Source organism: Corvus brachyrhynchos, unplaced genomic scaffold (genome assembly GCF_000691975.1).
Source record: "Corvus brachyrhynchos isolate BGI_N302 unplaced genomic scaffold, ASM69197v1 scaffold398, whole genome shotgun sequence".
Lineage (NCBI taxonomy): Eukaryota > Metazoa > Chordata > Aves > Passeriformes > Corvidae > Corvus > Corvus brachyrhynchos.
Genome location: NW_008239780.1, coordinates 1,663,791 through 1,678,799, shown reverse-complemented (window position 1 = coordinate 1,678,799; position 15,009 = coordinate 1,663,791). Strand labels below are relative to the sequence as shown.

The window sequence follows — 15,009 nt, the reverse complement described above, 5'->3', positions numbered from 1 at the left end:
GGAGCAGCCTGATTTCTCACCGCTCCTCAGGCATAATCTGCTAAACGTGTGTTCGGTGTATTCTCCTGCCACTGGTTGTGGGATCTGGTAATCTCTTTTAGTCAAGGCGTGTATACAGTCTTTATACTGCTCTGCTGCTTCTAGCTGGCTTTTTTCCCTAAAATACCTTACAGCTGTAGCCCGTGACTGACGGTTTAAGCTTGATGAATGATTAGACCAGTTATGGATATGATTGTGGTACACAGTGAGGAACCTGCCTGTGTACTATTAACTGTGTGCTCTTACCGTGTTGAATGTCAACACGTTTACCTTAGCAGAGCTGGGCTTTACGTGTTTTAATATTGAAATCAATGGCAAGAACTCCCCGCCTCCCCCTTTATTTGGCTTAAATATATGCTACCTTTTTAGGCTGTATAGTAACTGTCTTTGTGATAGTCTTTTATTGAGTGCTTTCCCAATATCCAAAGGTTGTAGATACCCATCTTGATTGTGCTGATGCTTCCCTGATAATTAACGAGTCAGATACACTGTACTATGGAAATAAATACCAACTGTCCGTGTGGTGGGGCAAGCATCTCAGACATCTACTGTGTCTCCAAATGGTTTTGCAGTAACAAACCCCCACCACTCCTAGTGCCTGGATTTTAGCTGTTAATTGTGAAGCTTAACGTAAAACAATTTGATATTTAAAGTATGGAATTCCTGGTGTTGTCGAGAGCACTTTGTGAATCACAAATAGCAAGATAAACTGTAGTGTGGGAAGAGCTATACATCAGAAGGTGAGACACAGCCCAATAGCTTGCTTTCTCTCTTGTCCATAGTTTCTTTTCAAAGCTTATTTTATACGTGACCCTTAATGCTATGGGCTAATCTCAGAACACTTCTTCACAGACGAAATGCAGTCTTCTTAATAACCTAACTGCTACCCCTATAGATATCCTATTGATATTATAAATTCATCAGAAGTTGATAATGTAGTTACATACAACTTGATAATGTAAGTTGTATGTAGTTGATAATGTAACTGTATGTCTTGGGGATTTTGGCTTGTTGGTTTGTTTTAAGAACCCACATCTCTAAATTGCTGTGGAATTTAGGAACCTCTATGGGTCTTGCCTTTTTTTTTTCTTTTTTTGTTACATCACAGTTTTGTTTCAAAGAATGATTGAAAGTTTTCTGAATAACACATATCCAATAGGATTTTTCTCTGAATATCTGATCTTTAAAAAAACCCCAAACAATCAAAACCATATAAGACCCCCAGTAAATTAAATTTCAAATACTGAATTAAAAATCCTTTATTTTAAACAGAACAGTTCCTTTCAGTTGCCAAATTTTAAGTATTTAAATGATGCGTATAAAGAGCAAATGAGAAAATTCTTATTAAAAGCAGCTTTTAAGAATGTGGGAATGCAAATTACTACTCTCAACACTTCAAGTAGTCAGATGTGGAAATAAATGAACATATTGTATTGATGGCTTATGTGTAAAAAAGCATTGAAATGTATTCAGAGTTCTATAAAAGCAGTGTCATCTGAGAAAAATTGTAGCAAAGGAAATCTATTACTCATCTGATGCGGCATCATAATTAAAATGGTAGTTTTGAAAACCGAAGGAATTACCCGTTTGGTCACACGTGTGCTTGTAGTCACGTATGGAGGTGTGCAACGTTATGCTCTGCAGTAATGGCTTAGGAATAGGTAAATGTATACTTCCTTCTTTCCATTGAGATAGGAAATTCTGAGGATTGGTGTTGATGTTAAGTGGAGCAGGCAGGACATTTCATGAGGTCTAAATGGTATGCGTTTAATTTTTAAATTATCTTAATCTGAGAGATGTAAGAAGAATAATGCTGCTTAATTTATCACTATCTCAGGGCTTTGAGTATGGGAAAACAGTCCTCTACATTTGGTTAGAAATATTTTTTTGTTCCCATTTTACAGACTGAGAGAACGATGTGTCCTGTCTTTGCTTCAGTCACAATGACTGTAGTGGAACTAGATTTTAAAATGATTTAGAGACCAGATATAAATTGGTGATGGAACTCCGTCTGAAATTCATGAGTTTCTGTTTTCTTGTCTGCTGTTTCTTCATCTAGATGCCCGTTGATTATGTTCACAGTTCAGCACAGCTGAGTTAATGATAAATTTCATGAGATCAAACAGACTTAATATAGTTTTGCTTTTTCTCTAAAGGCCCAGTCCTGAGTCTGCTGATTTGAGGTGCAAAATTTTATGCCTTTAAAGTTAGTGAAAAGAGGGTCAAGTCAAACTGTAGTTTGGTAACTGTTGGTGTAAGCAATTTTACACATTGTAGTCACTAATCTGTTTAGCTTCTTTAGTATTTTAAAGTGGTAGATTCTGGAAGTATTGTAATACTTTTGCAGCCTTTATATGAGTTAAGGAAATACAGTGTTTGCTTTGTCACCTTTCCTTTGCTCACCTTTGAAGTTCGGTTATAATCCCAGTGTACAAACTTTAGATTTCCCCAGATTTTTGTGCATCGCATACACAAGTTAATGACACCTTATGCTCTAAAACCTGTGCAGAAGTTGCCAATAAATGTCACAATATTAAAACAGTAAGGAGAATTTCATGGGGTCATAGAATAGTTTTGATTGGAAGGGGCCCTTAAAGGTCATCCAGTCCAACTCCCCTGCAATCAGCATGAACATCTTGAAGAGATCAGGTTGCTCAGAGCCCTGTCCAACCTAACCTTGAATGTTTCCATGGATGGGGCATCTACCACCTCTCTGGGTAACCTGTGCCAGTGTCTCATCACCTATACTGTAAAAACTTCTTCCTTATATTTAATCTAAATTGACTCACTTTCAGCTGAAAGCATTACCCCTTATCCTATTTAAGCCATTGTTGTTGATATTGGTGTTTGATACAGTCCTCTCTAATGAATAAATAAAAATAATTCTTGTCTCACAAATTAGAATGCTTACTGTGCTTGGGGAGAACACATTGAAGCTAAGACTTGTGAAGGTTTTGGTTCAGAAAAAAATACTATGTTTAGAAAAAATTTCTGATTTTTATGATGTAAGGTTGTGTGCAATCCTACGAGGACACATGTTAAAGTGATGGCGTTGCTCTCCTATAGAGGTTGATTTAGTCATACACTCTTCTAATACAGAAAAGTTACAATTGGTTAACCAACCTTCTATTCATTACCAGTGCTACGTTTCTGTGAGTATGATGCTGGTTTGTAACCGGTATGACTAAATTAAAATCCCTCTAGAGAACAAAAAGCTCTGAATCTAACTTTAGTCTAGGTAGCGTGCGGATCTGTAGTGTGTGGTGACAGACAGATCAACCAGCTATCAACTTTTCTGATAGTTCTGCCAGACCAGCACTGCATCATTGAGCACTTTTGCATCATCCCAGTTTCTCACTGATGCTCACCAAGAGCTCCATCATTGTTTTACTAGGTAGATACTTATTTTAAAAGACTGAGCATTTTGCTGCAGTACTGATAAGTGGCATATTCAAAATTTATTGAAATCAGTTAGAGGCAGACTCTCTACCCAGTTAGAGGTAGTCCCTCCCTCACTTGCCATTTTACTAACTTACTTTTTATTGTTTCTTGACCAAGGACACAGCACAGTAATATTTGGCTAAGCACAGAATTATTCTATAGTACAGCTGTAGCTATAGGTTTTAGACTATGATAGAATTGTCACTGGTAGCTGCCTCCTTCAAAATGAATATCCAACATGTTGTATCTTACTATTGTTCTGCTTTCCATGAATCAAACAATTAATTAAGAAAGAGACATAAATGTGCTAAGTGTCAGTTGATCTCTATGAATGAAGTAAGAGGGAAATAATGTTAAATGGTAATTCTGTTGGATGGAAAGTAAGATTTTGATGCTGCTTAAGTAAAAAGGAGATATTAGTTACATTCTTATCTTGGCACTTTGATAAGCCTGTTCTTGAGACTCCTCTGTTGCATTTCATGATGAGGAGACTATGCTTAAATGAGCAGATTTCAGTCCTCATCCATCTTTGTCTATGGCTGAAACCAGATAAATATTAATTCCTTAAAAAAAAATCTTTACTGGTAGGCTTAAAAATCAGTTCGCGTGGATGAACCTAAAGTCTGCCATTGCCATCTAACTTCAAAAAACCTCTTATCTTTTTTATTTGTTGATGTTTAGGTGGTTTCTGCTTATTTGCTTGAAAGCCTTCATACATCTTGAAATTTGATATACTATAGCATGAAAATCTTTGTGTATAAATTATAGCTGTAGTTAGCATTATGCAACACAGTAATGTCACTAGTATTTATACTTGACAGGAGAAGTAATTTAGATGCTTCTCTACTTTTTTTTAATAGCTTGTGGGTGTTACCTGTTCATTTAATTCACTGTATTAAATGCCATTGGTTTTACCTTAATGTACCTTTAATAAATTTAAAAACCTGTTTGAGAATCGAAAAAGCACCAGAAATACAACTTTAGTAGAAATTGAAATATTAATATCAGTGATACAGGGTTAATTGAATGTCAGGAAAAAATACCAGCCAGAGGATGAAAAGTCCTTTACTTGTAACTTCTACATTGAGAGTAATTTCAAGGTGTTTTAAAAGTTGAAATGAGTCCTAAAATGGTGGGGGAAATGCATCCTAAAACTGCAGTTTCTAACTTAACTGTTGCTGTTATATTTGAACACAAAATCTAAAGCAGTTTCTCGAATAATAATGAAACGAGGCATAAAAATTAATCTCCATAAAAAGTCCCTAAGGGGAAAAAAAGATAGATGACTTTGTGAAGAGCATTCTGGTATGCAAGGAGATGAGGCATTTCTCATATTCGTGTTGCTGAGTAATCTTTATTTACTTATATGGAGTATGTTTTGGTACTTCTTTCCCTTATTTTCTCGAGCCAAGGATGTTTGACTCTACTTCCCCTTTCCACAGAATTGGAATTGGGCACATGAGTTGAGTGCTCTTGTCGCCAGTCTAGCTGGATTCTGATTGTGTGTCGGTAAGTAACTGGTATTTTCAAAGTTTCCCTGTTAAAGTTCCAGTTAGTCTGAAAAAAAGGAAACTCTTTTCCTTTCAAGCTTTCAGAAGCAGTTCACTTCCTGACAGCCCTAAAGCTTTGTCTCTTCTGTGGCTTGATGTTGAAGGTTCTGTATTGAGCTCAGCTTGTTTCCATTTTCTCTTGAACTGAAGAAGAGTCAAAACTTATTATAACAGATTCATCAGCTGGTAATGAGGATGGGATTTATTTTGGAGAACTGAGATGTTGAAGACTTGTGTATTCTCCTCTGCTGAATATGGAACTTACATGTTGGATTTCTTGAGTTCATTTGATTGGGTATTGGATGGAGCAGCTTCTGGAGTCCTGTTAGGTATTGCCATGTAACCTTTTGTGCTTTCAGGCTTGTAACTGTATCTAGAAATGGCAGATGTATGGAAATTGAGTGATGCTGGTAGTCATCTTGTATATATATATATATACACACATGCTGTTACACTGAATGTAGACCATATGCTCAAATTAATAAAAATAATCAAGATCCAAAAATTAAATAAAAAGCTAATTTTATTTCATAAGTCTTAGAAGATGATTGCTGGATTGTAGATGTCTATGTTGCTTATGATTTAAAAACCTGTCTTAAGTTTTCCATGTTCAGAACTTTTCACAGACGTACAATTATATTGTATTTTATTATTGCTTGCTACTAAATCATCAAGCTAACACAAACAGGGCCTTTGAAGTGTTGTTCACTCCCATTCTTAATGAGTAACCTTTGACATTTCAGTAAACATCAGCATGTTGGGTGCTAAGTGTACTGTCTACATTGTTACCAGATGAGACAAGTCTTTGTTTTCAAAAGAAATTACTCCAAGTCAAATGCAGGAATGACACAAGAGAAATGTGTATTGCTTGCTCCTTCTCCACATGCGCTTTTGTTTGTAGATAAGTAAAGGGTATGAAATCTTTCTAGTGTGTACCAGTTCTTAAAGAACAAACAGAAGCTGTGAGCAAGTGTTTGCAAGCTCTTACTTAATCATAACAGTTGTGGTCAGTGTGCAAGGTGTTTACAGGATGAGCCAATGTCTGAGGGTAAGGACCAAGAGCTCAGCTGTGCCAGGAAAGTCCAGCACCTTCATTAGAGCTTGAAAATCTGGAACCATTTCTGCGCAACTAATGTATACGTATGTAACGACAAAGTGATAGTGGGTGAAGCATAAACAATTTAGCACAATTTGATGGTGGATTTCATACCAGAACATGAGAAGCAGTAGTAAATCAAATCATGACTCTTCATATTTTAGTAATGTTTTACCTTATTGATTGGAAGTGCAGAGTAAATGAGTCACACATTTTAGGTTCGCAGATCTTTTTCTTTGCTCATCATCTTGCTGATCAATGGTCTGATCTAAAAATAATAAAATATGACTCTGACATCTGTTTGAAATAGATTGCTTAAATACTGTGTTCAGCTTTTTTGTTTTGCTCTGCCTTTTTAACAGTGGGGATTACCACACCTAAGGGATAAGTGGAGGGCTGCAGATTAAATCACACATGCGATGTAAATCCATCAAAACATTCTGCAAGCATAAGCACCGTATCCATTAAAAATATTTCACTGGAAGAATATTAAAGATCTGGCATGTACTCCTAAATAAAATAAAGCTATTGAGAGGCAAATATTTTGTATGAAAGGGCATGGTTATAGTACCAGGGTACTCTTAGTAGTTGTCTTTATCTCCAAATAAAACTGAATGTTATCTAGATTTTTGGGGTTTTTTTTAAATTGTATTCTATTTTAGCACTTTTCTACATATGAAAATAAATACACTTTTCTGGAGGAGATCTATCTCTAAAAAGTAACCCAAATTGTCTACATCCTTAAAAGGAAAAACCTCAACCAAGTATCACTCTTCTATTGCATGTTATAATACAGTACAAAAAATCTACTGTCACCCTTTCTCCTCAGAATTTATAAGCTACTTTTAAAATGTCAATGGAAGTAAGAGATGGGAGTAAAAATCTTGGAATGAAATCAAAAGGAAAAGGCTCTTAATGGAGTCCTACTGTTTGGTGTCACTCCACAGAGGGACCTCCACCTGTTTATTTCGTGTGATAGTATGATACCAGAGAAAAGTTGAGCATTCAAGAGTTTAGGTTGTGCATCCTTTAGGGAAGATCTGGGAAGAAAGGATAGGTGAGAAATAAATTGGAAGGGAAAGAAACCAGCTGCACTCCTAGGCCAAAGCAAAACTGAATATGCTTAAGATGATTTGAAATGTGTAGAACAAGGAGTTGAGGTGAGGTGGAGCAGGAGAACGAAGCTGTGTTTATGGAGCAGTAAAAAGGCCAAGGGTGTTTCCTATTTGCTGCTGTGTTTCAGGTAGCCTGCTGCAGGCACACTCCTGCCACTGATATCTCTTGTTAGCAAAGTGCTTTTGGCAGATCTGAACTATTCTAAATTTGCCTTGACTGATGTAATCAAACACTGAACTTTTTGTTTAAATATTTGTAGTGACGTGTACGTGCGCTTCCCCTACCTCTGAGCTTGTGTTAGACTACAGCGAGGTCCTGTATAATTAACTTCTGGTATATTTTCTGTTTATGTCAAATCTCACAGGAAGATTCATGGCAACAGAGTCAGTAAAAACCTTGACTTCACAACTTTTCTGGAAGTAGCATTGAATCCTGATATCCACTGGTAAATCAACAGTACACTGCTCCAGCTTGGAGTTGTGCTTCTCTGTTCTCTTCTTTAGACAGTGTTGCTTTGTCTTGGATTTTCCACTTGCATTTGGATGTCACTATTTTTTGTAGGTTTTAAACCAATTGTTTTGTTCTGAGAAATGCTAAGAAGCTTGAGGATGAAAGGGAAAGTGTAAGGTTTGGGGTTTTTTTTCTTCTTTCATTACTGGATTATCATTAGTATATATGTATGTCTACATCTTTTGTAAGTATTTTGTAAAAAAACCAAGCACCCTTCCTAATTACTTTAGATCTGGGAGGTAGTTAGAAAAATATTTCCAGTTTTCTCCCAAAAAGGAAAGCAGTCTTCTTGGGCTGAAAAGAAAGGGCACTGATGGCTCACCTGTGTGCTCTGTGGTTTAGGTTCTCTTCTGTAGAACACAGCTTGAGATTTCACAGGTCTCTCTGTTGTGTCCCATTTGAGTGAAAACTCAAAGGTATGTTGGACACCTTAATAGCATGGAGGTGTGCCCTGGAGCTGGCTCCCCAGGTCACAGCACCAAGTCTGCCAGAGTTCAAGAAGGGAACAGTTGGGACAGTGTTCTCAGACCCATGGTGTGATCACTGGGGTGTCCTGTGCAGGGCCACAAGTTGGGCTTCAATCATCCTTGTAGGTCTCTTCCAGCTCGGGATATCCTATGATTCTGTGATCCATCTTCACATTGTCCACTGAGATTGGTGTGATTGGTAAGGGGAAACTGTGTTTTGGTGTGTGCACAGGTTTTGTTTGTTTTCAATGAACTGTAACCTGCTGCACAGATTTCTTTTGAAGAGCATGAGAGCAGTGAGGCAGGGCAACAAATCTGTAACCAACTTTCTGCATTATTTTTTGGATAATGTATTAATGGGAACCTTACAAATGACGAAGTTTGAAATAAATTAGAAGTAGAAATGCATTTTTCAAAAATCCCTCCAGTAAATGTTTATCTACTATTAACTGATACGCAGAAACAACTTCAATGCTAATTTCCTACACTGAGGATGAGTGAGATCAGTTCAAGGCTATTATGCCCTGAATTTGCAGACAGCTTGTTGTAATTAAGAAATAAAACTCAGAGTTGTTGTTTTGATTTTTCCGTGATGCTTTGCCTGGGGGTCAGAAATATGTTCTTGATGCCTGCTGTCTATAGGCACTAAAAGACTTAAATAGCATTGTGCCTATTAACACAAGTTGTTTGCATTTGTGCAAAAATTCCCCTCCAAAGCTGATTTAGTGTTCCAACATAAAAGGGCTGTGGGATTACAAGGCTGTTAATAGATGAGAAAATGACTATATGTACCATGAAGGTGATTATGACCACAGGAAACTTGTATCAAAATTGCTTTAGGTCATAATGTTGTAGTATGGAAACTTTTAAAAGGTTATTTCCTTAAACCATTGACAAAACTGGTCTTCTGTTACGGTTTCAGCTCCTAAGGACAAAAACTTAAGTATGGTATCTGCTTTCTCTGCCGAATAAAACAGGAGCTCTTCTACTGATAGTTGTTCTGGGAGCTGAGCATCTTGTTGCATTTGAGTACAAAGGCACAGTTCATTACTGATGGGAAAACAAACTTTCTCTACCGTAGCAATTCAAATTGAGCTCTCTGCTAAGTAGTGCTCATTAAAATATCTATCATTTACAGGAATTACTATTTTAGCCCTTTTAAATGTTTCAGTGCTTTTTCTTACACTGGATGAGATTTGTATATTTAAAAAAGAAGGGCAGAAAAGGACACTGTTTCAGAAAGATTATTTTCTGGGGAAGCACACAGCTAAAACTGGACAGTAGATGAGCTGTATAGGCCTAAGGGCAAGGATAACAGAATTAGTAGAAATAAAGATTTGTTGTTTCCTGCTTGCTGAAATAACTCATCTGTTTTGGGGAACATGTAGATGATACTCCCTGAAGTGTAATTTATTATCTTCAATTTCTGAGGATTCCCAGATTATATCCAAATTCACTTTACCCTTCTGGTAGACAGTTAATGGGGAAATAAAGCAGCTCTGTTGTATCTGCTTCTGCTGCTTGGTCTTAGAAGTCTGTGAGATCTGTTCCATTCACCTCTGAAAGTGCACTGCCCTCTCTCCAGTGCAGGACTGTTCTTCCTTCTTGGGTGCCTGTTTCTCCTATCCAGTTCTTCCCTCCTTCCACATACCCATCAGTGATGTTTGGGAAGATCGCTTAGGTCCTCTTAGATGGATAGCCAGCACCGGCATAGTCAGATACCTCTAAATAGTCAGCTGTCAGATTGTTCTAGAAGAACAAGAACAGTTTCTGAGGCAGGACTGTAAAGTACCAAGTGCCTGTTGCACATTCATATGTAGGAAGCTGTGTCCTGCTTGGGATCTTATCCTTCTATGTTTTCAAAGCAGCAGTATTTACCTAAATCTGTGCTCAGTCCATGGTTTTTCTATTAGATGGAAACTTTCTTTATAAACAGAATTAAAAAAAAAAAACATAAATGCTCTGAAGCAATTTTAAACTCTTGGGTCAACTTGTAAACTTCTCCAAGAAGATTGTTGGTGGGTGGGGAATTATTTTTAGAACCAGAGGTCTGCAATGCCAAGTATGCATCCAGTTCTGCGTTTTCTGAGTTATGACTAAAGGACTAAAGATACCCCTTTTAATTCTTTCTCTTGACATTCGCTGAGCAGCTTAGATGAAGTTCTTTGCTATGGACAAGCAGTTTAAAAGTTTTACATGAGTAAGGGGATAGTATGGGGGTCAGATGTAGGGTTTTCTACACCAGATCAAAAAAATGGATATTCTAGTTCAGTGTAGTGCTTCTGGACTGCAGTTGTCTAACAAACTCATAAACAAGGAATGTTATTTTGACTTGGATGTTTTTCAGTTGATGGTAGAGATGGTGGCTAGACACAGGAAGGCTCACTTTAGTGTACAGGTGTACACTAGTGTTTTGTTAGTGTACCTCTGATCTGAACAAAGGCATAGTTTTAGAGTGCAATACATATATTTGGAGAATGTGCCTGTAAATAAATGAGCATTCATTCAAATTATGAATCTAAAGATGGATAGCATTAGCTAAAGAATATAACTCTCCTAGAAATGAGTGCTTTGTAATGAATGGCATTCAAGATGACAATTGTCTGTTTGAATTCTCGATACTGCGGACTTGCTGGAATTTTATTTCACTGAAAAAAGAAATTAATTAAAATCAGTTCATTCCTCCTTTGCAGCCATATATATGAAACAATTTCAAAGGATATCAGATAAAAATTGTTTCCATAGTAAAAGGTTCTAAGGTGTTTGCAGAATAATGAAAGGAACTTAGCAACGAGTTCTTCTGAATATTTCAAAAAACCTAAACTTGGAGTTTGGTTTTTGCACAACAATTTCACCTATTCTTCAACTTGCTTGATGGAACTGAAGCTATAATTTGCAATGATAAGGTGAATGACTGGGGTTTAAAGCTTTTTTCCTGAATGACTTTTGAAGGTAAGTAAGTCTTATCTGCATAGTTCTTGAGGGAATGGACTTCCGAGCTGTTATTCTTACATATAAAAATGTTGATATATTTTTCAGGTTTGGATAAGAGGGAAAAGTAAGTATTTGTAGCCTTCAGCCATGGACTGGTAGCTTTTCCGGGAGGTGAACTGAGAAACAGCAGGTCTTAATATTACATTTGTTTATTATGCACTGTGGCTCATATTGCTACTCACACTTCTCATATCTGATTTTTTTTTAAAAGGCATTTAATTAACTGTCTTTAGAAATATGCAGGAGAACAACTGCTTTGTGTTTTGAGGGTCACTGACACAACTCCCCTAATTTTTCTTCAGCACCTAATACTTTGTGTGCTATGAAGAAAATAGTTCCTGTGCCCAAACTTCAGCTTATGTTACTGTATTTCTTCAGCAGAGGAAGTATCCAACAGGAAATGCTGGTTGTGTATGTGTGCCATCCTCAACAGAATCTGCTGTTGTTTCCCAACTTACTTTTACTGTTCATGAAATCATTCATGTAGTTAACTTTAAAAGCGTGCCTTGTTTATTCCACAGAAATCTAGGAAAGTCTTCAAACATAACTCTTACCGTTTTCATCATGGGCTAACTTTCCTATTAATAGAAAGTTTTCACAGTGGAAGACCAGTGGAGTCTGTAAAACTTCTTTCTTGTTCTTTCTCATATGTAAAGAGGTATCTATATCAGTATTCAAACAGCATATCCAGAGACACTGAATATACTGCTATTAAATAGTGAAAATTAGTGATCATAAAGTGAAACTGTGTGTACTTGGATATACTTAACATGAGTCAAATAGCTGGCATTGGTACTGAATCAAGTGCAGTATTACTGTGAAATGATTGATATGTTGCTTTTATAACAACATAACAGCTGAAGTGATTTTTCAGCATCATTTGGAAATGGATAGAGACTTTATTTTCAGTTGTCATAATATTCCACTTTAGAATAAATGTACCACCCAACAATGATAAATGTAATTTGTACTCTCTTTTTGAATCAGGTTGATAATATTTTTGTATTGCTTGTGCTCTAAGCTCCGTCATAAAACTGAAGTTTTACTTGCCTTATACTTGGCTTTTTAATTTGGGCAATCTTTTGCATTGAGCAGTACAGTTTGCTGGTCACTAGGAATAGTGTGTAAGAGTAGCTAATGCCACATTATACTGGGTGCCTAAATTCTAATAGTACATTTTGTGTTTTATTGAGTTACAGTATTACTAAGAACCATTAGCTGTAAATCCGTAAACATTAAATGAAATCTAGAGACTTTAGTTTTGAACTCCCTCTGAAATGTTACCTCTGGTATCCTTCTCAAATGGGGCATAGACAAACCAGCACAAAAGATGGTTAAGATCAACACATCAACAATTTCTTCATTCAATCTACGTTGACAGTTTTTTAATGACACCTTTTTCAGATCTTTCTACACACTTCAAAGAAACCAATACAATTGCTGTTTTGGAATTCAGCTCTTCAACTTGAGCTTGTGAGCAGAGGGCAACTTCATATTTAGGAAAAAAAGCCAAGGTTGTCAAGTCTAGGATGCAGAGAACAGCACTGGAGTTCTTCTGGGTGGCCTGGTCTTCTGGGCAGCCTGGCAGGATGGAAGGCAGCTACCATGGACAGTGTATATCTTTAGAGAGTGTGCATACACTTCTCCATACCAAATAATCGAGAATTTAGGAATTGTCATTCTCCCCAAGGTTTCCTGTGACTTTCTTTTCCCCAGCTGTATTTGTTGTTTAAGTTATAGCGATTCAGTAGTAGATATTTGGATGATGTGGAAGTAAAGAGTTTTTACTTTTCCTGCTCCCAAATCTCCTATTTTGATTTTTAAGTGGAGATCATCTAGTCCATAGTCCATTTTGAGTCTCTCTTTTCAACTCTAAAGGCTGATGTTTTTGCAAAACAGAGTTATTCATATGAGCTTTCATTCCTATTTCCTGATTCCAGTGGGAAGAAAACGTAACATAACAGACTTCTTTTAGGCTGAAAAAAAAAAGTTTTATGTGCATCTTAAACATTTGTTTCTATTTGCATTTTAGAACTGAAATGTATGAACACAAATGCAAAGCGTTTGTCATCTTTTAAATTTGCTAAAATGTCAGTAAAGTAGTAAATATTTGGTTCTGTTTTCTGGCAGACTGGGGGCAGACAGTACGTGCCTTCTAATTAGTAAAAGCCCTCCTACAGAACTGTAAAAGGTATTCTCAGTCTTTATCAGCTTTTAATTTTACATTATGGAGGTGACAATGGCCCATGTCCTCATTAGCCTTCTGCTTGTTTGCTTATAAGCATCTCTCATCTCATATTCTTTTCAGTTTTGTCTGAGCAATAATATCCTTTTTTCTACAAAAACATTTATTGTAATTTATTTCACACTTGGTGGTCATTTCAATTTTTTGTTTCATAAATTCTCAAAACTTTGCAATAAGCCTTACTTTTTCTCCCAGCATTTGGTTTTGTTGGTTTTTTTTTCACCTACACTGCGAACATTGAGGAGTTTCATGTGGTGTTTCATGGACACAAGGGTTAGAATTCATACAATGATTCCTGTTTTCTTTGTGCACATGTTAGATATTAAGGTTTTGACTTACTGCTTAGTCTGCTACTATGTTGCAGTAGTAGACCTCAATGACAATTATAGTTTGCATTCTAGTCTTAGAGTCAGGCAAAATATTTGGTTACTTTGGTCTGAGTAAAAGCAAATTCTCCAAAATGCATTTGCCTAAGATACTGATTTCCTAACACTGCTGGTTAAGTGAAACATCCTAATACAAAAATTCAGTCTTGAATGGCTAAGCTAAGTTATATTGTATTTAACTTTATCTTTAAAAAAGAACTTACTGAGAAGTTGTAAATACGGTGCTGCATAAGACTCTAATACTCCGGTGGTTTTAGAAAGAGATTTAGAACTGTTTGCTTTTTGAGAGGAAAATATTGTGACAGCTGTGCTTAAACATGTTTTATGTGCTTAAAAATTCTTAAGGCAGAGTTAGAGGGGAAAAAATCAAGAGATGCCCAAAACCAGTAGTTGGACATTAGTTCAGAGGAAGCTGAGACAGCTCTTTGAAGCTATATAGATGTAAATCAAATACTGCCCTAGATCAAGACACTTTCATGTTTCCTGTAACTATTTGCAAATTCTAAATTTAATAGCTTTGTTTTTCTAAGAGTAGACAGACCAGACTTGTATACTTGTGGTGCCTTCAAGCCCTTCAAGCATTTGTGTATCCAATGAATTGTACTCAAATGTCACTTTCCACCCCTCATCCCCCAACTCCCTCCTGACAAAACACAGTGCCCTATAAATACCTTGTCCTTTGTCAATATTTGCAGTTGTCCTTAAAGTGACAACGTAAGAGTCATTGATGATCATTTTTCTCTGGTGAATTCCTCTTTTTCTCATGGGGTGGGAATATAGCATTAATAGAAAAAAACAAAAAAATGTTATTACTTGCCATAAAATGTTCAGTATTTCAGGACTGTGTACTAAAAACTCTGTGTCTGCTTTCTCTGCATTACTTTTCAGCTTTTGTTTTAGTTTCTAACTCAGTCTTGAAAAGCAGTATCACAGCCAATGTTTATGCAGAAAAGAGACTCATGAAACCTGTATAACCCCTCAATAATTGGTGTGAAGACCTGGTAATTGCTTTATTTTGTAGATAACTTCCCACACAGGGAATCTAAATCCTTTCTTCCATTGAGTGTGAGAAGCTGCTTTGTCCATTAAGGTTTTTCATTTAAGTTTGTAATGCCACTTTGTATTCAAAGACCAGTGGTATGTCTTGAGCACTCTCTGGATAGTT

General features: G+C 36.5%; 1 protein-coding gene across 7 annotated transcripts in view; it reads left to right on the top strand.

Annotated features, from left to right (window-relative positions):
- The window catches only part of TENM1 (teneurin transmembrane protein 1), an 828,305-nt gene that overhangs the window by 512,609 nt on the left and 300,687 nt on the right, over positions 1-15,009 (top strand). The window contains exon 1 of one of the 7 annotated variants that reach the window (XM_017743127.1): positions 4,941-4,989. The exons of the other annotated variants lie outside the window; for them this stretch is intronic. The gene's annotated coding sequence lies outside the window, so the exon portion shown is untranslated. Of the gene's footprint in view, positions 1-4,940; positions 4,990-15,009 lie in introns of those variants that run through there. 7 annotated transcript variants of the gene reach the window in all.